At 38.2% G+C, this 22,444-nt stretch overlaps 12 non-coding genes across 12 annotated transcripts; all 12 read left to right on the top strand.

The window, feature by feature from the left end:
* Positions 1-10,827: 10,827 nt before the first annotated feature.
* Positions 10,828-10,920, top strand: TRNAI-UAU (transfer RNA isoleucine (anticodon UAU)). Its single transcript is given in 2 exon segments — positions 10,828-10,865; positions 10,885-10,920. It is a non-coding gene; the product is annotated as a tRNA-Ile (tRNA).
* A 1,379-nt stretch (positions 10,921-12,299) lies between these two features.
* On the top strand, positions 12,300-12,392 carry TRNAI-UAU (transfer RNA isoleucine (anticodon UAU)). Its single transcript is given in 2 exon segments — positions 12,300-12,337; positions 12,357-12,392. It is a non-coding gene; the product is annotated as a tRNA-Ile (tRNA).
* A 447-nt stretch (positions 12,393-12,839) lies between these two features.
* On the top strand, positions 12,840-12,912 carry TRNAR-CCU (transfer RNA arginine (anticodon CCU)). Its single transcript has one exon. It is a non-coding gene; the product is annotated as a tRNA-Arg (tRNA).
* A 1,275-nt stretch (positions 12,913-14,187) lies between these two features.
* Positions 14,188-14,260, top strand: TRNAR-CCU (transfer RNA arginine (anticodon CCU)). The gene has a single exon. It is a non-coding gene; the product is annotated as a tRNA-Arg (tRNA).
* An 852-nt stretch (positions 14,261-15,112) lies between these two features.
* On the top strand, positions 15,113-15,205 carry TRNAI-UAU (transfer RNA isoleucine (anticodon UAU)). Its single transcript is given in 2 exon segments — positions 15,113-15,150; positions 15,170-15,205. It is a non-coding gene; the product is annotated as a tRNA-Ile (tRNA).
* A 447-nt stretch (positions 15,206-15,652) lies between these two features.
* Positions 15,653-15,725, top strand: TRNAR-CCU (transfer RNA arginine (anticodon CCU)). Its single transcript has one exon. It is a non-coding gene; the product is annotated as a tRNA-Arg (tRNA).
* An 852-nt stretch (positions 15,726-16,577) lies between these two features.
* On the top strand, positions 16,578-16,670 carry TRNAI-UAU (transfer RNA isoleucine (anticodon UAU)). The gene is given in 2 exon segments: positions 16,578-16,615; positions 16,635-16,670. It is a non-coding gene; the product is annotated as a tRNA-Ile (tRNA).
* A 447-nt stretch (positions 16,671-17,117) lies between these two features.
* On the top strand, positions 17,118-17,190 carry TRNAR-CCU (transfer RNA arginine (anticodon CCU)). The gene has a single exon. It is a non-coding gene; the product is annotated as a tRNA-Arg (tRNA).
* Positions 17,191-18,042: 852 nt separating this feature from the next.
* On the top strand, positions 18,043-18,135 carry TRNAI-UAU (transfer RNA isoleucine (anticodon UAU)). Its single transcript is given in 2 exon segments — positions 18,043-18,080; positions 18,100-18,135. It is a non-coding gene; the product is annotated as a tRNA-Ile (tRNA).
* Positions 18,136-19,507: 1,372 nt separating this feature from the next.
* Positions 19,508-19,600, top strand: TRNAI-UAU (transfer RNA isoleucine (anticodon UAU)). The gene is given in 2 exon segments: positions 19,508-19,545; positions 19,565-19,600. It is a non-coding gene; the product is annotated as a tRNA-Ile (tRNA).
* Positions 19,601-20,044: 444 nt separating this feature from the next.
* On the top strand, positions 20,045-20,117 carry TRNAR-CCU (transfer RNA arginine (anticodon CCU)). The gene has a single exon. It is a non-coding gene; the product is annotated as a tRNA-Arg (tRNA).
* A 1,862-nt stretch (positions 20,118-21,979) lies between these two features.
* Positions 21,980-22,072, top strand: TRNAI-UAU (transfer RNA isoleucine (anticodon UAU)). Its single transcript is given in 2 exon segments — positions 21,980-22,017; positions 22,037-22,072. It is a non-coding gene; the product is annotated as a tRNA-Ile (tRNA).
* The last annotated feature ends 372 nt before the right edge of the window (positions 22,073-22,444 follow it).

Raw genomic sequence — 22,444 nt, 5'->3', positions numbered from 1 at the left:
AAGCAGATAGATGAAGCTGCAACCCATAATGAGGTCCTGGTTATGGGGGACTTTAACTACCCGGATATTAACTGGGAAACAGAAACCTGTGAAACCCATAAAGGCAACAGGTTTCTGCTAATAACCAAGAAAAATTATCTTTCACAATTGGTGCAGAATCCAACCAGAGGAGCAGCACTTTTAGACCTAATACTATCTAATAGACCTGACAGAATAACAAATCTGCAGGTGGTTGGGCATTTAGGAAATAGCGACCACAATATTGTGCAGTTTCACCTGTCTTTCACTAGGGGGACTTGTCAGGGAGTCACAAAAACATTGAACTTTAGGAAGGCAAAGTTTGAACAGCTTAAAGATGCCCTTAATCTGGTAGACTGGGACAATATCCTCAGAAATGAGAATACAGATAATAAATGGGAAATGTTTAAGAACATCCTAAATAGGCAGTGTAAGCGGTTTATACCTTGTGGGAATAAAAGGACTAGAAATAGGAAAAACCCAATGTGGCTAAACAAAGAAGTAAGACAGGCAATTAACAGTAAAAAGAAAGCATTTGCACTACTTTAAGGGAGGATATTAGCGAAGGGAATGAGGATGTCGAGTCCATATGGGTTGAAATTCATGGAGGGAAAAATGGTAACAAAATTCTCATTGGGGTCTGTTACAAACCCCCAAATATAACAGAAAGCATGGAAAGTCTACTTCTAAAGCAGATAGATGAAGCTGCAACCCATAATGAGGTCCTGGTTATGGGGGACTTTAACTACCCGGATATTAACTGGGAAACAGAAACCTGTGAAACCCATAAAGGCAACAGGTTTCTGCTAATAACCAAGAAAAATTATCTTTCACAATTGGTGCAGAATCCAACCAGAGGAGCAGCACTTTTAGACCTAATACTATCTAATAGACCTGACAGAATAACAAATCTGCAGGTGGTTGGGCATTTAGGAAATAGCGACCACAATATTGTGCAGTTTCACCTGTCTTTCACTAGGGGGACTTGTCAGGGAGTCACAAAAACATTGAACTTTAGGAAGGCAAAGTTTGAACAGCTTAGAGATGCCCTTAATCTGGTAGACTGGGACAATATCCTCAGAAATGAGAATACAGATAATAAATGGGAAATGTTTAAGAACATCCTAAATAGGCAGTGTAAGCGGTTTATACCTTGTGGGAATAAAAGGACTAGAAATAGGAAAAACCCAATGTGGCTAAACAAAGAAGTAAGACAGGCAATTAACAGTAAAAAGAAAGCATTTGCACTACTAAAGCAGGATGGCACCATTGAAGCTCTAAAAAACTATAGGGATAAAAATACTTTATCTAAAAAACTAATTAAAGCTGCCAAAAAGGAAACAGAGAAGCACATTGCTAAGGAGAGTAAAACTAATCCCAAACTGTTCTTCAACTATATCAATAGTAAAAGAATAAAAACTGAAAATGTAGGCCCCTTAAAAAATAGTGAGGAAAGAATGGTTGTAGATGACGAGGAAAAAGCTAACATATTAAACACCTTCTTCTCCACGGTATTCACGGTGGAAAATGAAATGCTAGGTGAAATCCCAAGAAACAATGAAAACCCTATATTAAGGGTCACCAATCTAACCCAAGAAGAGGTGCGAAACCGGCTAAATAAGATTAAAATAGATAAATCTCCGGGTCCGGATGGCATACACCCACGAGTACTAAGAGAACTAAGTAATGTAATAGATAAACCATTATTTCTTATTTTTAGTGACTCTATAGCGACAGGGTCTGTTCCGCAGGACTGGCGCATAGCAAATGTGGTGCCAATATTCAAAAAGGGCTCTAAAAGTGAACCTGGAAATTATAGGCCAGTAAGTCTAACCTCTATTGTTGGTAAAATATTTGAAGGGTTTCTGAGGGATGTTATTCTGGATTATCTCAATGAGAATAACTGTTTAACTCCATATCAGCATGGGTTTATGAGAAATCGCTCCTGTCAAACCAATCTAATCAGTTTTTATGAAGAGGTAAGCTATAGGCTGGACCACGGTGAGTCATTGGACGTGGTATATCTCGATTTTTCCAAAGCGTTTGATACCGTGCCGCACAAGAGGTTGGTACACAAAATGAGAATGCTTGGTCTGGGGGAAAATGTGTGTAAATGGGTTAGTAACTGGCTTAGTGATAGAAAGCAGAGGGTGGTTATAAATGGTATAGTCTCTAACTGGGTCGCTGTGACCAGTGGGGTACCGCAGGGGTCAGTATTGGGACCTGTTCTCTTCAACATATTCATTAATGATCTGGTAGAAGGTTTACACAGTAAAATATCGATATTTGCAGATGATACAAAACTATGTAAAGCAGTTAATACAAGAGAAGATAGTATTCTGCTACAGATGGATCTGGATAAGTTGGAAACTTGGGCTGAAAGGTGGCAGATGAGGTTTAACAATGATAAATGTAAGGTTATACACATGGGAAGAGGGAATCAATATCACCATTACACACTGAACGGGAAACCACTGGGTAAATCTGACAGGGAGAAGGACTTGGGGATCCTAGTTAATGATAAACTTACCTGGAGCAGCCAGTGCCAGGCAGCAGCTGCCAAGGCAAACAGGATCATGGGGTGCATTAAAAGAGGTCTGGATACACATGATGAGAGCATTATACTGCCTCTGTACAAATCCCTAGTTAGACCGCACATGGAGTACTGTGTCCAGTTTTGGGCACCGGTGCTCAGGAAGGATATAATGGAACTAGAGAGAGTACAAAGGAGGGCAACAAAATTAATAAAGGGGATGGGAGAACTACAATACCCAGATAGATTAGCGAAATTAGGATTATTTAGTCTAGAAAAAAGACGACTGAGGGGCGATCTAATAACCATGTATAAGTATATAAGGGGACAATACAAATATCTCGCTGAGGATCTGTTTATACCAAGGAAGGTGACGGGCACAAGGGGGCATTCTTTGCGTCTGGAGGAGAGAAGGTTTTTCCACCAACATAGAAGAGGATTCTTTACTGTTAGGGCAGTGAGAATCTGGAATTGCTTGCCTGAGGAGGTGGTGATGGCGAACTCAGTCGAGGGGTTCAAGAGAGGCCTGGATGTCTTCCTGGAGCAGAACAATATTGTATCATACAATTATTAGGTTCTGTAGAAGGACGTAGATCTGGGTATTTATTATGATGGAATATAGGCTGAACTGGATGGACAAATGTCTTTTTTCGGCCTTACTAACTATGTTACTATGTTACTATGTTACTATGAATAAAATGATTTTTTCAGGAAGAATTTAGAAACCAAATAAAATAAAATGATTTTTTCAGGGAGAATTTAGAAAACAAATAAAACAAAAAAAGGCTTTCTATGGCACACTGAGTGAGAGATGACGCACACAGGAGTCAGGAGTGGCACACAAGCCCAGAGGCCAATATTTATCTCCCACTGATTGATGTAGTGATTTTTTCAGGTAGATTTTGGAACCCAAATCAAGCTAAAAAAATAATAGGCTTTCTATGGCCCACAATTGGAGAGAGAGAGAGAGAGATGGCACACCCAGGAGTCAAGACTGGCACACAAGCAGAAAGGGCAATATTAATCTCCCACTGATTTTTTTTTTTTTTTTTTTTTCAGGGAGACTTTAGGAAAAAAAAAATAGAATAAAATGATTTTTTCAGGAAGAATTTAGAAACCAAAGAAAATAAAATGATTTTTTCAGGGAGAATTTAGAAAACAAATAAAACAAAAATAGGCTTTCTATGGCCCACTGAGTGAGAGATGACGCACACAGGAGTCAGGAGTGGCACACAAGCCCAGAGGCCAATATTTATCTCCCACTGATTGATGTAGTGATTTTTTCAGGTAGATTTTGGAACCCAAATCAAGCTAAAAAAAATAATAGGCTTTCTATGGCCCACAATTGGAGAGAGAGAGAGAGATGGCACACCCAGGAGTCAAGACTGGCACACAAGCAGAAAGGGCAATATTAATCTCCCACTGATTTGTTTTTTGTTTTTTGTTTTTCAGGGAGACTTTAGGAAAAAAAAAAAATAGAATAAAATGATTTTTTCAGGAAGAATTTAGAAACCAAATAAAATAAAATGATTTTTTAAGGGAGAATTTAGAAAACAAATAAAACAAAAAAAGGCTTTCTATGGCCCACTGAGTGAGAGATGACGCACACAGGAGTCAGGAGTGGCACACAAGCCCAGAGGCCAATATTTATCTCCCACTGATTGATGTAGTGATTTTTTCAGGTAGATTTTGGAACCCAAATCAAGCTAAAAAAATAATAGGCTTTCTATGGCCCACAATTGGAGAGAGAGAGAGAGATGGCACACCCAGGAGTCAAGACTGGCACACAAGCAGAAAGGGCAATATTAATCTCCCACTGATTTGTTTTTTTTTTTTTTTTTCAGGGAGACTTTAGGAAAAAAAAAAAATAGAATAAAATGATTTTTTCAGGAAGAATTTAGAAACCAAAGAAAATAAAATGATTTTTTCAGGGAGAATTTAGAAAACAAATAAAACAAAAAAAGGCTTTCTATGGCCCACTGAGTGAGAGATGACGCACACAGGAGTCAGGAGTGGCACACAAGCCCAGAGGCCAATATTTATCTCCCACTAAATGATGTAGTGATTTTTTCAGGTAGATTTTGGAACCCAAATCAAGCTAAAAAAAATAATAGGCTTTCTATGGCCCACAATTGGAGAGAGAGAGAGAGATGGCACACCCAGGAGTCAAGACTGGCACACAAGCAGAAAGGGCAATATTAATCTCCCACTGATTTGTTTTTTTTTTTTTTTTTTTCAGGGAGACTTTAGGAAAAAAAAAATAGAATAAAATGATTTTTTCAGGAAGAATTTAGAAACCAAATAAAATAAAATGATTTTTTCAGGGAGAATTTAGAAAACAAATAAAACAAAAAAAGGCTTTCTATGGCCCACTGAGTGAGAGATGACGCACACAGGAGTCAGGAATGGCACACAAGCCCAGAGGCCAATATTTATCTCCCACTGATTGATGTAGTGATTTTTTCAGGTAGATTTTGGAACCCAAATCAAGCTAAAAAAATAATAGGCTTTCTATGGCCCACAATTGGAGAGAGAGAGAGAGATGGCACACCCAGGAGTCAAGACTGGCACACAAGCAGAAAGGGCAATATTAATCTCCCACTGATTTGTTTTTTGTTTTGTTTTTTTCAGGGAGACTTTAGGAAAAAAAAAAATAGAATAAAATGATTTTTTCAGGAAGAATTTAGAAACCAAAGAAATTAAAATGATTTTTTCAGGGAGAATTTAGAAAACAAATAAAACAAAAAAAGGCTTTCTATGGCCCACTGAGTGAGAGATGACGCACACAGGAGTCAGGAGTGGCACACAAGCCCAGAGGCCAATATTTATCTCCCACTGATTGATGTAGTGATTTTTTCAGGTAGATTTTGGAACCCAAATCAAGCTAAAAAAAATAATAGGCTTTCTATGGCCCACAATTGGAGAGAGAGAGAGAGATGGCACACCCAGGAGTCAAGACTGGCACACAAGCAGAAAGGGCAATATTAATCTCCCACTGATTAGTTTTTTTTGGTTTTTTTTCAGGGAGACTTTAGGAAAAAAAAATAGAATAAAATGATTTTTTCAGGAAGAATTTAGAAACCAAATAAAATAAAATGATTTTTTAAGGGAGAATTTAGAAAACAAATAAAACAAAAAAAGGCTTTCTATGGCCCACTGAGTGAGAGATGACGCACACAGGAGTCAGGAGTGGCACACAAGCCCAGAGGCCAATATTTATCTCCCACTGATTGATGTAGTGATTTTTTCAGGTAGATTTTGGAACCCAAATCAAGCTAAAAAAATAATAGGCTTTCTATGGCCCACAATTGGAGAGAGAGAGAGAGATGGCACACCCAGGAGTCAAGACTGGCACACAAGCAGAAAGGGCAATATTAATCTCCCACTGATTTGTTTTTTTTTTTTTTTTTTCAGGGAGACTTTAGGAAAAAAAAAATAGAATAAAATGATTTTTTCAGGAAGAATTTAGAAACCAAAGAAAATAAAATGATTTTTTCAGGGAGAATTTAGAAAACAAATAAAACAAAAAAAGGCTTTCTATGGCCCACTGAGTGAGAGATGACGCACACAGGAGTCAGGAGTGGCACACAAGCCCAGAGGCCAATATTTATCTCCCACTAAATGATGTAGTGATTTTTTCAGGTAGATTTTGGAACCCAAATCAAGCTAAAAAAAATAATAGGCTTTCTATGGCCCACAATTGGAGAGAGAGAGAGAGATGGCACACCCAGGAGTCAAGACTGGCACACAAGCAGAAAGGGCAATATTAATCTCCCACTGATTTGTTTGTTTTTTTTTTTTTTTCAGGGAGACTTTAGGAAAAAAAAATAGAATAAAATGATTTTTTCAGGAAGAATTTAGAAACCAAATAAAATAAAATGATTTTTTCAGGGAGAATTTAGAAAACAAATAAAACAAAAAAAGGCTTTCTATGGCCCACTGAGTGAGAGATGACGCACACAGGAGTCAGGAGTGGCACACAAGCCCAGAGGCCAATATTTATCTCCCACTGATTGATGTAGTGATTTTTTCAGGTAGATTTTGGAACCCAAATCAAGCTAAAAAAAATAATAGGCTTTCTATGGCCCACAATTGGAGAGAGAGAGAGAGATGGCACACCCAGGAGTCAAGACTGGCACACAAGCAGAAAGGGCAATATTAATCTCCCACTGATTTGTTTTTTTTTTTTTTTTTTTCAGGGAGACTTTAGGAAAAAAAAAAATAGAATAAAATGATTTTTTCAGGAAGAATTTAGAAACCAAAGAAATTAAAATGATTTTTTCAGGGAGAATTTAGAAAACAAATAAAACAAAAAAAGGCTTTCTATGGCCCACTGAGTGAGAGATGACGCACACAGGAGTCAGGAGTGGCACACAAGCCCAGAGGCCAATATTTATCTCCCACTGATTGATGTAGTGATTTTTTCAGGTAGATTTTGGAACCCAAATCAAGCTAAAAAAAATAATAGGCTTTCTATGGCCCACAATTGGAGAGAGAGAGAGAGAGATGGCACACCCAGGAGTCAAGACTGGCACACAAGCAGAAAGGGCAATATTAATCTCCCACTGATTAGTTTTTTTTTTTTTTTTTTCAGGGAGACTTTAGGAAAAAAAAATAGAATAAAATGATTTTTTCAGGAAGAATTTAGAAACCAAATAAAATAAAATGATTTTTTCAGGGAGAATTTAGAAAACAAATAAAACAAAAAAAGGCTTTCTATGGCCCACTGAGTGAGAGATGACGCACACAGGAGTCAGGAGTGGCACACAAGCCCAGAGGCCAATATTTATCTCCCACTGATTGATGTAGTGATTTTTTCAGGTAGATTTTGGAACCCAAATCAAGCTAAAAAAAATAATAGGCTTTCTATGGCCCACAATTGGAGAGAGAGAGAGAGATGGCACACCCAGGAGTCAAGACTGGCACACAAGCAGAAAGGGCAATATTAATCTCCCACTGATTTGTTTTTTTTTTTTGTTTTTTTTCAGGGAGACTTTAGGAAAAAAAAAATAGAATAAAATGATTTTTTCAGGAAGAATTTAGAAACCAAAGAAAATAAAATGATTTTTTCAGGGAGAATTTAGAAAACAAATAAAACAAAAAAAGGCTTTCTATGGCCCACTGAGTGAGAGATGACGCACACAGGAGTCAGGAGTGGCACACAAGCCCAGAGGCCAATATTTATCTCCCACTGATTGATGTAGTGATTTTTTCAGGTAGATTTTGGAACCCAAATCAAGCTAAAAAAAATAATAGGCTTTCTATGGCCCACAATTGGAGAGAGAGAGAGAGATGGCACACCCAGGAGTCAAGACTGGCACACAAGCAGAAAGGGCAATATTAATCTCCCACTGATTTGTTTTTTTTTTGTTTTTTTTCAGGGAGACTTTAGGAAAAAAAAAATAGAATAAAATGATTTTTTCAGGAAGAATTTAGAAACCAAATAAAATAAAATGATTTTTTCAGGGAGAATTTAGAAAACAAATAAAACAAAAAAAGGCTTTCTATGGCCCACTGAGTGAGAGATGACGCACACAGGAGTCAGGAGTGGCACACAAGCCCAGAGGCCAATATTTATTTCCCACTGATTGATGTAGTGATTTTTTCAGGTAGATTTTGGAACCCAAATCAAGCTAAAAAAAATAATAGGCTTTCTATGGCCCACAATTGGAGAGAGAGAGAGAGATGGCACACCCAGGAGTCAAGACTGGCACACAAGCAGAAAGGGCAATATTAATCTCCCACTGATTTGTTTTTTTTTTTGTTTTTTTTCAGGGAGACTTTAGGAAAAAAAAAATAGAATAAAATGATTTTTTCAGGAAGAATTTAGAAACCAAAGAAAATAAAATGATTTTTTCAGGGAGAATTTAGAAAACAAATAAAACAAAAAAAGGCTTTCTATGGCCCACTGAGTGAGAGATGACGCACACAGGAGTCAGGAGTGGCACACAAGCCCAGAGGCCAATATTTATCTCCCACTTTTTTTTTTTGTTCCAGGGAAAATTTATAAACCCAATAAAAAAAATAATAAATAGGCTTTCTATGGCCCACTATCTGAGAGACAGAGAGAGATGGCACGCTTAGGACTGGCACCCAAGCCCAAAGGCCAATATTAATCTCCCTTTTTTTTTTAAGGGAGAATTTATAAAACCAAAAAAAAATAAATAAATAGGCTTTCTATGGCCCACTATTTGTGAGAGAGATGGCACGCTCAGGACTGGCACACAAGCCCAGAGGCCAATATTAATCTCCCACTTTTTTTTTTTTTCCAGGGAAAATTTATAAACCCAATAAAAAAAAAAAAATAAATAGGCTTTCTATGGCCCACTATCTGAGAGAGAGAGATGGCACGCTTAGGACTGGCACACAAGCCCAAAGGCCAATATTAATCTCCCACTGATTGATTTATTGATTTTTTCAGGTAGAATTTAGAACCCAAATAAAGCAAAAAAAAAAAGGGCTTTCTATGGCCCACTGAGTGAGTGATGATGCACACAGGAGTCAGGAGTGGCACACAAGCCCTGAGGCCAATATTTTTCTCCCACTGATTGATGTAGTGATTTTTTCAGGTAGATTTTAGAACCAAAATCAAGCAAAAAAATAAATAGGCTTTCTATGGCCCACTGAGTGAGTGATGATGCACACAGGAGTCAAGAGTGGCACACAAGTCCTGAGGCCAATATTTTTCTCCCACTGATTGATGTAGTGATTTTTTCAGGTAGATTTTATAACCCAAATCAAGCAAAAAAATAAATAGGCTTTCTATGGCCCACTGAGTGAGAGATGACACAGACAGGGATGGCACTCTAGCAGAAATGTCAATCTTAATCTCCCACAAAAAAAAAAAAAAAAACAGGGAGTGTCCTTCAATTACTATCTCCCTGCAGTAATCTCAGCCAGGTATGGCAGGCAGCAATAAGGAGTGGACTGATGCACAAATTAAATAAAAAGTGTGTACAATCCAAAAAGATAGCTGTGCAGAAAGGAAGGAACAAGAGGATTTGTGCTTTGAAAAAAGCAGTTGGTTTGCACAGCGGCGTACACACAGCAATGCAGCTATCAGGGAGCCTTCTAGGGCAGCCCAATGAGCTACAGCGCTGAGGGGGAAAAAAAAAATGTAGCTTCCACTGTCCCTGCACACCGAAGGTGGTGTTGGGCAGTGGAAATCGCTACAGCACAAGCGGTTTGGTGGTTAATGGACCCTGCCTAACGCTATCCCTGCTTCTGACGAAGCGGCAGCAACCTCTCCCTAAGCTCAGATCAGCAGCAGTAACATGGCGGTCGGCGGGAACTCCCCTTTATAGCCCCTGTGACGCCGCAGACAGCAAGCCAATCACTGCAATGCCCTTCTCTAAGATGGTGGGGACCAGGACCTAGGTCATCACGCTGCCCACACTCTGCGTTTACCTTCATTGGCAGAGAAATGGCGCTTTTCGCGTCATTGAAACGTGACTTTGGAGCGAAAGTCGCATACCGCATGGCCGACCCCGCACAGGGGTTGGATCGGGTTTCATGAAACCCGACTTTGCCAAAAGTCGGCGACTTTTGAAAATGAACGACCCGTTTCGCTCAACCCTAGTGGCAGACAAATATTGCATCTTAATTGTTTTCATCTTCATTTATGACCCAAATAACAAAGAGTATATTTTCTAAGATATGGTTATGCTTTCAACCACACAATATTTGCAAAGATCAAAATAGAAAATTATAATTGAAAAAATGTAAACGGTTTTTGAAACATTTTGGACAATGTTCTTTTTTTCATATCATGTTCTTTCTTACAAAACAAAATGAGAGTAATCTTTAAATTTTTACCCTGGCCATTGGGAACATTTTGGACTCAAACATCCTGCCGTTCTAGAGCAGTTTTACTTAATATCAGAGGTATGGTTACAAAGACTGACAACACCTCTGTACGCAGCTGTTAACACAGGATGTAGGAATCACAAAAGGTGATGTCACAGATGACCCTGCAGCCCCTGAATTCAGAAGAATTTTTTATATCGTCAATGTCTGTTCATTGCAGCAAATGTACGTGCGCATTTCCAGATAAAAAAAAAACCAGGATGTTTGAGTCTAAAATGACCCAGCGTCCAGTGTCTAAATTTCTCATTTTCATTTTTAATAAAGATTGTGATATGGTAAAATATATATTGTCAAACATTATAATAAAATCTTAGAAACCTGTTGTAAGCAATCATTAATTTTCTGAAGAACTATCCCATTTCATTTTTTTTTTTTTATAGAATGTATGTCGTAGGGGGTGTACCCAGTCGGCTCCAGTGGCGCAATCGGTCAGCGCGCGGTACTTATAAAGCAGTAACTGTCGAGTGATGCCGAGGTTGTGAGTTCGACCCTCACCTGGAGCATTCTATTCTTGCCTTCGTTTTGTATTTTTTACTACTGAAGTCATTGAAACGGTTCATGATCTAGTGCCAAGATTAAGAGCGAAATTTCAACGAGATATTTGTTGTTTAAGTTTTTGTATTTTTTAAAATTGCCGCAGGTTGGACAAGACTATTGAGTCCCACCGTAATCTGGTGTCATAATTGAAAGGGAAATGTGGAAGCTATCTATTTAGTTTTTCAGGCTTCTGGTAGTCCAATAAACTTTCCATCATCGGCATTAATAACGTACAGTGACCCGACAAAGTTAGCCCTGGCTCTCTTCTAAAATAAAGATGCATGTGCATTCGGACGGTTTGTTTCAATTTGGAGTTCAAACTTACAAGATCGTTCGTGATAACTCAATCAAAATTGAGTGCTGTACTCTTGTGGTAACCAAAAAAAGTCTTGATTTTTAAGCTACTCCATGAAGCCCCAGTGGCCTTCTGGATAAGGCACTGGCCTCCTAAGCCAGGGATTGTAGGTTCAAGTTCCATCTGGGGTGCTTGTTGATTTTCCTTTCCGACAGCTTGTCATGGAAGTTTCATGGTGCATGTGTAAACCGTTCTCCTTGTCTTGTTTCTTCCTAAATTAGTTCTTGCAAACCTCTACCCTTTACAACGATCCTTTCCATGTCCTGAGAGAAGCGTTAACACGCAATTGTGTGGCAGACAAATATTGCATCTTAATTGTTTTCATCTTCATTTATGACCCAAATAACAAAGAGTATATTTTCTAAGATATGGTTATGCTTTCAACCACACAATATTTGCAAAGATCAAAATAGAAAATTATAATTGAAAAAATGTAAACGGTTTTTGAAACATTTTGGACAATGTTCTTTTTTTCATATCATGTTCTTTCTTACAAAACAAAATGAGAGTAATCTTTCAATTTCTACCCTGGCCATTGGGAACATTTTGGACTCAAACATCCTGCCATTCTAGAGCAGTTTTACTTAATATCAGAGGTATGGTTACAAAGACTGACAACACCTCTGTACGCAGCTGTTAACACAGGATGTAGGAATCACAAAAGGTGATGTCACAGATGACCCTGCAGCCCCTGAATTCAGAAGATTTTTTTATATCGTCAATGTCTGTTCATTGCAGCAAATGTACGTGCGCATTTCCAGATAAAAAAAAAACCAGGATGTTTGAGTCTAAAATGACCCAGCGTCCAGTGTCTAAATTTCTCATTTTCATTTTTAATAAAGATTGTGATATGGTAAAATATATATTGTCAAACATTATAATAAAATCTTAGAAACCTGTTGTAAGCAATCATTAATTTTCTGAAGAACTATCCCATTTCATTTTTTTTTTTTTTATAGAATGTATGTCGTAGGGGGGTGTACCCAGTCGGCTCCAGTGGCGCAATCGGTCAGCGCGCGGTACTTATAAAGCAGTAACTGTCGAGTGATGCCGAGGTTGTGAGTTCGACCCTCACCTGGAGCATTCTATTCTTGCCTTCGTTTTGTATTTTTTACTACTGAAGTCGTTGAAACGGTTCATGATCTTGTGCCAAGATTAAGAGCGAAATTTCAACGAGATATTTGTTGTTTAAGTTTTTGTATTTTTTAAAATTGCCGCAGGTTGGACAAGACTATTGAGTCCCACCGTAATCTGGTGTCATAATTGAAAGGGAAATGTGGAAGCTATCTATTTAGTTTTTCAGGCTTCTGGTAGTCCAATAAACTTTCCATCATCGGCATTAATAACGTACAGTGACCCGACAAAGTTAGCCCTGGCTCTCTTCTAAAATAAAGATGCATGTGCATTCGGACGGTTTGTTTCAATTTGGAGTTCAAACTTACAAGATCGTTCGTGATAACTCAATCAAAATTGAGTGCTGCACTCTTATGGTAACCAAAAAAAGTCTTGATTTTTAAGCTACTCCATCAAGCCCCAGTGGCCTAATGGATAAGGCACTGGCCTCCTAAGCCAGGGATTGTGGGTTCAAGTCCCATCTGGGGTGCTTGTTGATTTCCCTTTCCGACAGCTTCTCATGGAAGTTTGATGGTGCATGTGTAAACTGTTCTAGTTGTCTTGTTTATTCCTAAATTAGTTCTTGCAAACCTCTACCCTTTACAACGATCCTTTCCATGTCCTGAGAGAAGCGTTAACACGCAATTGTGTGGCAGACAAATATTGCATCTTAATTGTTTTCATCTTCATTTATGACCCAAATAACAAAGAGTATATTTTCTAAGATATGGTTATGCTTTCAACCACACAATATTTGCAAAGATCAAAATAGAAAATTATAATTGAAAAAATGTAAACGGTTTTTGAAACATTTTGGACAATGTTCTTTTTTTCATATCATGTTCTTTCTTACAAAACAAAATGAGAGTAATCTTTCAACGATGTAGGAATCACAAAAGGTGATGTCACAGATGACCCTGCAGCCCCTGAATTCAGAAGAATTTTTTATATCGTCAATGTCTGTTCATTGCAGCAAATGTACGTGCACATTTCCAGATAAAAAAAAAAACCAGGATGTTTGAGTCTAAAATGACCCAGCGTCCAGTGTCTAAATTTCTCATTTTCATTTTTAATAAAGATTGTGATATGGTAAAATATATATTGTCAAACATTATAATGAAATCTTAGAAACCTGTTGTAAGCAATCATTAATTTTCTGAAGAACTATCCCATTTCATTTTTTTTTTTTTTATAGAATGTATGTCGTAGGGGGTGTACCCAGTCGGCTCCAGTGGCGCAATCGGTCAGCGCGCGGTACTTATAAAGCAGTAACTGTCGGGTGATGCCGAGGTTGTGCGTTCGACCCTCACCTGGAGCATTCTATTCTTGCCTTCGTTTTGTATTTTTTACTACTGAAGTCGTTGAAACGGTTCATGATCTAGTGCCAAGATTAAGAGCGAAATTTCAATGAGATATTTGTTGTTTAAGTTTTTGTATTTTTTAAAATTGCCGCAGGTTGGACAAGACTATTGAGTCCCACCGTAATCTGGTGTCATAATTGAAAGGGAAATGTGGAAGCTATCTATTTAGTTTTTCAGGCTTCTGGTAGTCCAATAAACTTTCCATCATCGGCATTAATAACGTACAGTGACCCGACAAAGTTAGCCCTGGCTCTCTTCTAAAATAAAGATGCATGTGCATTCGGACGGTTTGTTTCAATTTGGAGTTCAAACTTACAAGATCGTTCGTGATAACTCAATCAAAATTGAGTGCTGCACTCTTATGGTAACCAAAAAAAGTCTTGATTTTTAAGCTACTCCATCAAGCCCCAGTGGCCTAATGGATAAGGCACTGGCCTCCTAAGCCAGGGATTGTGGGTTCAAGTCCCATCTGGGGTGCTTGTTGATTTCCCTTTCCGACAGCTTCTCATGGAAGTTTGATGGTGCATGTGTAAACTGTTCTAGTTGTCTTGTTTATTCCTAAATTAGTTCTTGCAAACCTCTACTCTTTACAACGATCCTTTCCATGTACTGAGAGAAGCGTTAACACGCAATTGTGTGGCCGAAAAATATTGCATCTTAATTGTTTTCATCTTATCTTCATTTATGACCCAAATAACAAAGAGTATATTTTCTAAGATATGGTTATGCTTTCAACCACACAATATTTGCAAAGATCAAAAGAAAAAAATTATAATTGAAAAAATGTAAACGGTTTTTGAAACATTTTGGACAATGTTCTTTTTTTCATATCATGTTCTTTCTTACAAAACAAAATGAGAGTAATCTTTCAATTTTTACCCTGGCCATTGGGAACATTTTGGACTCAAACATCCTGCCGTTCTACTAAATATCAGAGGTATGGTTACAAAGACTGACAACACCTCTGTACGCAGCTGTTAACACAGGATCTGGGAATCACAAAAGGTGATGTCACAGATGACCCTGCAGCCCCTGAATTCAGAAGAATTTTTTATATCGTCAATGTCTGTTCATTGCAGCAAATGTACGTGCGCATTTCCAGATCCAAAAAAAAACAGGATGTTTGAGTCTAAAATGACCCGGCGTCCAGTGTCTAAATTTCTCATTTTCATTTTTAATAAAGATCGTGATATGGTAAAATATATATTGTCAAACATTATAATAAAATCTTAGAAACCTGTTGTAAGCAATCATTAATTTTCTGAAGAACTATCCCATTTCATTTTTTTTTTCTTATAGAATGTATGTCGTAGGGGGTGTGCCCAGTCGGCTCCAGTGGCGCAATCGGTCAGCGCGCGGTACTTATAAAGCAGTAACTGTCGAGTGATGCCGAGGTTGTGAGTTCGACCCTCACCTGGAGCATTCTATTCTTGCCTTCGTTTTGTATTTTTTACTACTGAAGTCGTTGAAACGGTTCATGATCTAGTGCCAAGATTAAGAGAGAAATTTCAACGAGATATTTGTTGTTTAAGTTTTTGTATTTTTAAAAATTGCCGCAGGTTGGACAAGTCTACTGAGTCCCACCGTAATCTGGTGTCATAATTGAAAGGGAAATGTGGAAGCTATCTATTTAGTTTTTCAGGCTTCTGGTAGTCCAATAAACTTTCCATCATCGGCATTAGTAACGTACAGTGACCCGACAAAGTTAGCCCTGGCTCTCTTGTAAAATAAAGATGCATGTGCATTCGGACGGTTTGTTTCAATTTGGAGTTCAAACTTACAAGATCGTTCGCGATAACTCAATCAAAATTGAGTGCTGCACTCTTGTGGTAACCAAAAAAAGTCTAGATTTTTAAGCTACTCCATCAAGCCCCAGTGGCCTAATGGATAAGGCACTGGCCTCCTAAGCCAGGGATTGTGGGTTCAAGTCCCATCTGGGGTGCTTGTTGATTTCCCTTTCCGACAGCTTCTCATGGAAGTTTGATGGTGCATGTGTAAACCGTTCTCCTTGTCTTGTTTCTTCGTAAATTAGTTCTTGCAAACCTCTACCCTTTACAACGATCCTTTCCATGTACTGAGAGAAGCGTTAACACGCAATTGTGTGGCCGAAAAATATTGCATCTTAATTGTTTTCATCTTATCTTCATTTATGACCCAAATAACAAAGAGTATATTTTCTAAGATATCAAGATGCTTTCAACCACACAATATTTGCAAAGATCAAAAGAAAAAAATTATAATTGAAAAAATGTAAACGGTTTTTGAAACATTTTGGACAATGTTCTTTTTTTCATATCATGTTCTTTCTTACAAAACAAAATGAGAGTAATCTTTCAATTTTTACCCTGGCCATTGGGAACATTTTGGACTCAAACATCCTGCCGTTCTACTAAATATCAGAGGTATGGTTACAAAGACTGACAACACCTCTGTACGCAGCTGTTAACACAGGATCTAGGAATCACAAAAGGTGATGTCACAGATGACCCTGCAGCCCCTGAATTCAGAAGAATTTTTTATATCGTCAATGTCTGTTCATTGCAGCAAATGTACGTGCGCATTTCCAGATCCAAAGAAAAACAGGATGTTTGAGTCTAAAATGACCCGGCGTCCAGTGTCTAAATTTCTCATTTTCATTTTTAATAAAGATCGTGATATGGTAAAATATATATTGTCAAACATTATAATAAAATCTTAGAAACCTGTTGTAAGCAATCATTAATTTTCTGAAGAACTATCCCATTTCATTTTTTTTTTCTTATAGAATGTATGTCGTAGGGGGTGTGCCCAATCGGCTCCAGTGGCGCAATCGGTCAGCGCGCGGTACTTATAAAGCAGTAACTGTCGAGTGATGCCGAGGTTGTGAGTTCGACCCTCACCTGGAGCATTCTATTCTTGCCTTCGTTTTGTATTTTTTACTACTGAAGTCGTTGAAACGGTTCATGATCTAGTGCCAAGATTAAGAGAGAAATTTCAACGAGATATTTGTTGTTTAAGTTTTTGTATTTTTAAAAATTGCCGCAGGTTGGACAAGTCTACTGAGTCCCACCGTAATCTGGTGTCATAATTGAAAGGGAAATGTGGAAGCTATCTATTTAGTTTTTCAGGCTTCTGGTAGTCCAATAAACTTTCCATCATCGGCATTAGTAACGTACAGTGACCCGACAAAGTTAGCCCTGGCTCTCTTGTAAAATAAAGATGCATGTGCATTCGGACGGTTTGTTTCAATTTGGAGTTCAAACTTACAAGATCGTTCGTGATAACTCAATCAAAATTGAGTGCTGCACTCTTGTGGTAACCAAAAAAAGTCTAGATTTTTAAGCTACTCCATCAAGCCCCAGTGGCCTAATGGATAAGGCACTGGCCTCCTAAGCCAGGGATTGTGGGTTCAAGTCCCATCTGGGGTGCTTGTTGATTTCCCTTTACGACAGCTTCTCATGGAAGTTTGATGGTGCATGTGTAAACCGTTCTCCTTGTCTTGTTTCTTCGTAAATTAGTTCTTGCAAACCTCTACTCTTTACAACGATCCTTTCCATGTACTGAGAGAAGCGTTAACACGCAATTGTGTGGCCGAAAAATATTGCATCTTAATTGTTTTCATCTTATCTTCATTTATGACCCAAATAACAAAGAGTATATTTTCTAAGATATGGTTATGCTTTCAACCACACAATATTTGCAAAGATCAAAAGAAAAAAATTATAATTGAAAAAATGTAAACGGTTTTTGAAACATTTTGGACAATGTTCTTTTTTTCATATCATGTTCTTTCTTACAAAACAAAATGAGAGTAATCTTTCAATTTTTACCCTGGCCATTGGGAACATTTTGGACTCAAACATCCTGCCGTTCTACTAAATATCAGAGGTATGGTTACAAAGACTGACAACACCTCTGTACGCAGCTGTTAACACAGGATCTGGGAATCACAAAAGGTGATGTCACAGATGACCCTGCAGTCCCTGAATTCAGAAGAATTTTTTATATCGTCAATGTCTGTTCATTGCAGCAAATGTACGTGCGCATTTCCAGATCCAAAAAAAAACAGGATGTTTGAGTCTAAAATGACCCGGCGTCCAGTGTCTAAATTTCTCATTTTCATTTTTAATAAAGATCGTGATATGGTAAAATATATATTGTCAAACATTATAATAAAATCTTAGAAACCTGTTGTAAGCAATCATTAATTTTCTGAAGAACTATCCCATTTCATTTTTTTTTTCTTATAGAATGTATGTCGTAGGGGGTGTGCCCAGTCGGCTCCAGTGGCGCAATCGGTCAGCGCGCGGTACTTATAAAGCAGTAACTGTCGAGTGATGCCGAGGTTGTGAGTTCGACCCTCACCTGGAGCATTCTATTCTTGCCTTCGTTTTGTATTTTTTACTACTGAAGTCGTTGAAACGGTTCATGATCTAGTGCCAAGATTAAGAGAGAAATTTCAACGAGATATTTGTTGTTTAAGTTTTTGTATTTTTAAAAATTGCCGCAGGTTGGACAAGTCTACTGAGTCCCACCGTAATCTGGTGTCATAATTGAAAGGGAAATGTGGAAGCTATCTATTTAGTTTTTCAGGCTTCTGGTAGTCCAATAAACTTTCCATCATCGGCATTAGTAACGTACAGTGACCCGACAAAGTTAGCCCTGGCTCTCTTGTAAAATAAAGATGCATGTGCATTCGGACGGTTTGTTTCAATTTGGAGTTCAAACTTACAAGATCGTTCGCGATAACTCAATCAAAATTGAGTGCTGCACTCTTGTGGTAACCAAAAAAAGTCTAGATTTTTAAGCTACTCCATCAAGCCCCAGTGGCCTAATGGATAAGGCACTGGCTTCCTAAGCCAGGGATTGTGGGTTCAAGTCCCATCTGGGGTGCTTGTTGATTTCCCTTTCCGACAGCTTCTCATGGAAGTTTGATGGTGCATGTGTAAACCGTTCTCCTTGTCTTGTTTCTTCGTAAATTAGTTCTTGCAAACCTCTACCCTTTACAACGATCCTTTCCATGTACTGAGAGAAGCGTTAACACGCAATTGTGTGGCCGAAAAATATTGCATCTTAATTGTTTTCATCTTATCTTCATTTATGACCCAAATAACAAAGAGTATATTTTCTAAGATATCAAGATGCTTTCAACCACACAATATTTGCAAAGATCAAAAGAAAAAAATTATAATTGAAAAAATGTAAACGGTTTTTGAAACATTTTGGACAATGTTCTTTTTTTCATATCATGTTCTTTCTTACAAAACAAAATGAGAGTAATCTTTCAATTTTTACCCTGGCCATTGGGAACATTTTGGACTCAAACATCCTGCCGTTCTACTAAATATCAGAGGTATGGTTACAAAGACTGACAACACCTCTGTACGCAGCTGTTAACACAGGATCTAGGAATCACAAAAGGTGATGTCACAGATGACCCTGCAGCCCCTGAATTCAGAAGAATTTTTTATATCGTCAATGTCTGTTCATTGCAGCAAATGTACGTGCGCATTTCCAGATCCAAAGAAAAACAGGATGTTTGAGTCTAAAATGACCCGGCGTCCAGTGTCTAAATTTCTCATTTTCATTTTTAATAAAGATCGTGATATGGTAAAATATATATTGTCAAACATTATAATAAAATCTTAGAAACCTGTTGTAAGCAATCATTAATTTTCTGAAGAACTATCCCATTTCATTTTTTTTTTCTTATAGAATGTATGTCGTAGGGGGTGTGCCCAATCGGCTCCAGTGGCGCAATCGGTCAGCGCGCGGTACTTATAAAGCAGTATCTGTCGAGTGATGCCGAGGTTGTGAGTTCGACCCTCACCTGGAGCATTCTATTCTTGCCTTCGTTTTGTATTTTTTACTACTGAAGTCGTTGAAACGGTTCATGATCTAGTGCCAAGATTAAGAGAGAAATTTCAACGAGATATTTGTTGTTTAAGTTTTTGTATTTTTAAAAATTGCCGCAGGTTGGACAAGTCTACTGAGTCCCACCGTAATCTGGTGTAATTGAAAGGGAAATGTGGAAGCTATCTATTTAGTTTTTCAGGCTTCTGGTAGTCCAATAAACTTTCCATCATCGGCATTAGTAACGTACAGTGACCCGACAAAGTTAGCCCTGGCTCTCTTGTAAAATAAAGATGCATGTGCATTCGGACGGTTTGTTTCAATTTGGAGTTCAAACTTACAAGATCATTCGTGATAACTCAATCAAAATTGAGTGCTGCACTCTTGTGGTAACCAAAAAAAGTCTAGATTTTTAAGCTACTCCATCAAGCCCCAGTGGCCTAATGGATAAGGCACTGGCCTCCTAAGCCAGGGATTGTGGGTTCAAGTCCCATCTGGGGTGCTTGTTGATTTCCCTTTCCGACAGCTTCTCATGGAAGTTTGATGGTGCATGTGTAAAAAGTTCTCCTTGTCTTGTTTCTTCGTAAATTAGTTCTTGCAAACCTCTACCCTTTACAACGATCCTTTCCATGTACTGAGAGAAGCGTTAACACGCAATTGTGTGGCCGAAAAATATTGCATCTTAATTGTTTTCATCTTATCTTCATTTATGACCCAAATAACAAAGAGTATATTTTCTAAGATATGGTTATGCTTTCAACCACACAATATTTGCAAAGATCAAAAGAAAAAAATTATAATTGAAAAAATGTAAACGGTTTTTGAAACATTTTGGACAATGTTCTTTTTTTCATATCATGTTCTTTCTTACAAAACAAAATGAGAGTAATCTTTCAATTTTTACCCTGGCCATTGGGAACATTTTGGACTCAAACATCCTGCCGTTCTACTAAATATCAGAGGTATGCTTACAAAGACTGACAACACCTCTGTACGCAGCTGTTAACACAGGATCTAGGAATCACAAAAGGTGATGTCACAGATGACCCTGCAGCCCCTGAATTCAGAAGAATTTTTTATATCGTCAATGTCTGTTCATTGCAGCAAATGTACGTGCGCATTTCCAGATCCAAAAAAAACAGGATGTTTGAGTCTAAAATGACCCGGCGTCCAGTGTCTAAATTTCTCATTTTCATTTTTAATAAAGATCGTGATATGGTAAAATATATATTGTCAAACATTATAATAAAATCTTAGAAACTTAAAAAAGAAAAAAACACACCGGCGCTCCCAGAGGGGATATCTACTAGAAAGCTGCAGGTGTTTTAGACAGTTACTGTGCTAAATCTGTCAAGAACCGCAGTAAAAAGATATAGATAAATAAAAACACCGCGCTAACTAGAAAAGGAGGATCAATAAATAAATAATTAATAAGGCTATACCATCAGCAGGAAACAGTACTGCATAAAATGGGGATATTATCCCAGTAGTCAATAATGGGCAATAATATCTATATAAGGCAGTAAAAAAGAGCAAATGCTCACAAAACCAGCAGAGTAATCAATAATAATAATAAAGCATGTTGCAAAAAATGTATAATAGATCAATAAAAAGACCGCACACTTACTTAGTGGAAGGTGACTGCTGAGAGGCTGCTGGCGCTGTCTAAATGGAAGATAACTGCTGAGAGGCTGATAGCGCTGTCCTAACAAAAATGGGCGCTGTCCCAGAAGGTAATGAGACGGGATCTTCAGCGGTCCGGGTAGCTGAAGCTGCAGGATCCAAGATCACGACAAGAGGCGGCACAACACCTGTAGATATGGGGAGCGTCCTCCCCGGTGAGTGCACAGCCTCCGTGCGTCTGGAACGCTGCTAGGCGGCACACGTGGGCCAGAGGAAAGCCGCTATACAGAGCGGTGAGAGAGAGGGGGCGCTATCAGCCTCTCAGCAGTTATCTTCCATTTAGACAGCGCCAGCAGCCTCTCAGCAGTCACCTTCCACTAAGTAAGTGTGCGGTCTTTTTATTGATCTATTATACATTTTTTGCAACATGCTTTATTATTATTATTGATTACTCTGCTGGTTTTGTGAGCATTTGCTCTTTTTTACTGCCTTATATAGATATTATTGCCCATTATTGACTACTGGGATAATATCCCCATTTTATGCAGTACTGTTTCCTGCGGATGGTATAGCCTTATTAATTATTTATTTATTGATCCTCCTTTTCTAGTTAGCGCGGTGTTTTTATTTATCTATAAATCTTAGAAACCTGTTGTAAGCAATCATTAATTTTCTGAAGAACTATCCCATTTCATTTTTTTTTTCTTATAGAATGTATGTCGTAGGGGGTGTGCCCAGTCGGCTCCAGTGGCGCAATCGGTCAGCGCGCGGTACTTATAAAGCAGTAACTGTCGAGTGATGCCGAGGTTGTGAGTTCGACCCTCACCTGGAGCATTCTATTCTTGCCTTCGTTTTGTATTTTTTACTACTGAAGTCGTTGAAACGGTTCATGATCTAGTGCCAAGATTAAGAGAGAAATTTCAACGAGATATTTGTTGTTTAAGTTTTTGTATTTTTAAAAATTGCCGCAGGTTGGACAAGTCTACTGAGTCCCACCGTAATCTGGTGTCATAATTGAAAGGGAAATGTGGAAGCTATCTATTTAGTTTTTCAGGCTTCTGGTAGTCCAATAAACTTTCCATCATCGGCATTAGTAACGTACAGTGACCCGACAAAGTTAGCCCTGGCTCTCTTGTAAAATAAAGATGCATGTGCATTCGGACGGTTTGTTTCAATTTGGAGTTCAAACTTACAAGATCGTTCGTG

This window comes from Ranitomeya imitator, chromosome 4, assembly GCF_032444005.1.
Source record: "Ranitomeya imitator isolate aRanImi1 chromosome 4, aRanImi1.pri, whole genome shotgun sequence".
NCBI lineage: Eukaryota > Metazoa > Chordata > Amphibia > Anura > Dendrobatidae > Ranitomeya > Ranitomeya imitator.
The sequence above is the reverse complement of the archived record's forward strand: the minus strand, read 5'-3'. Positions and strand labels throughout refer to the sequence as shown.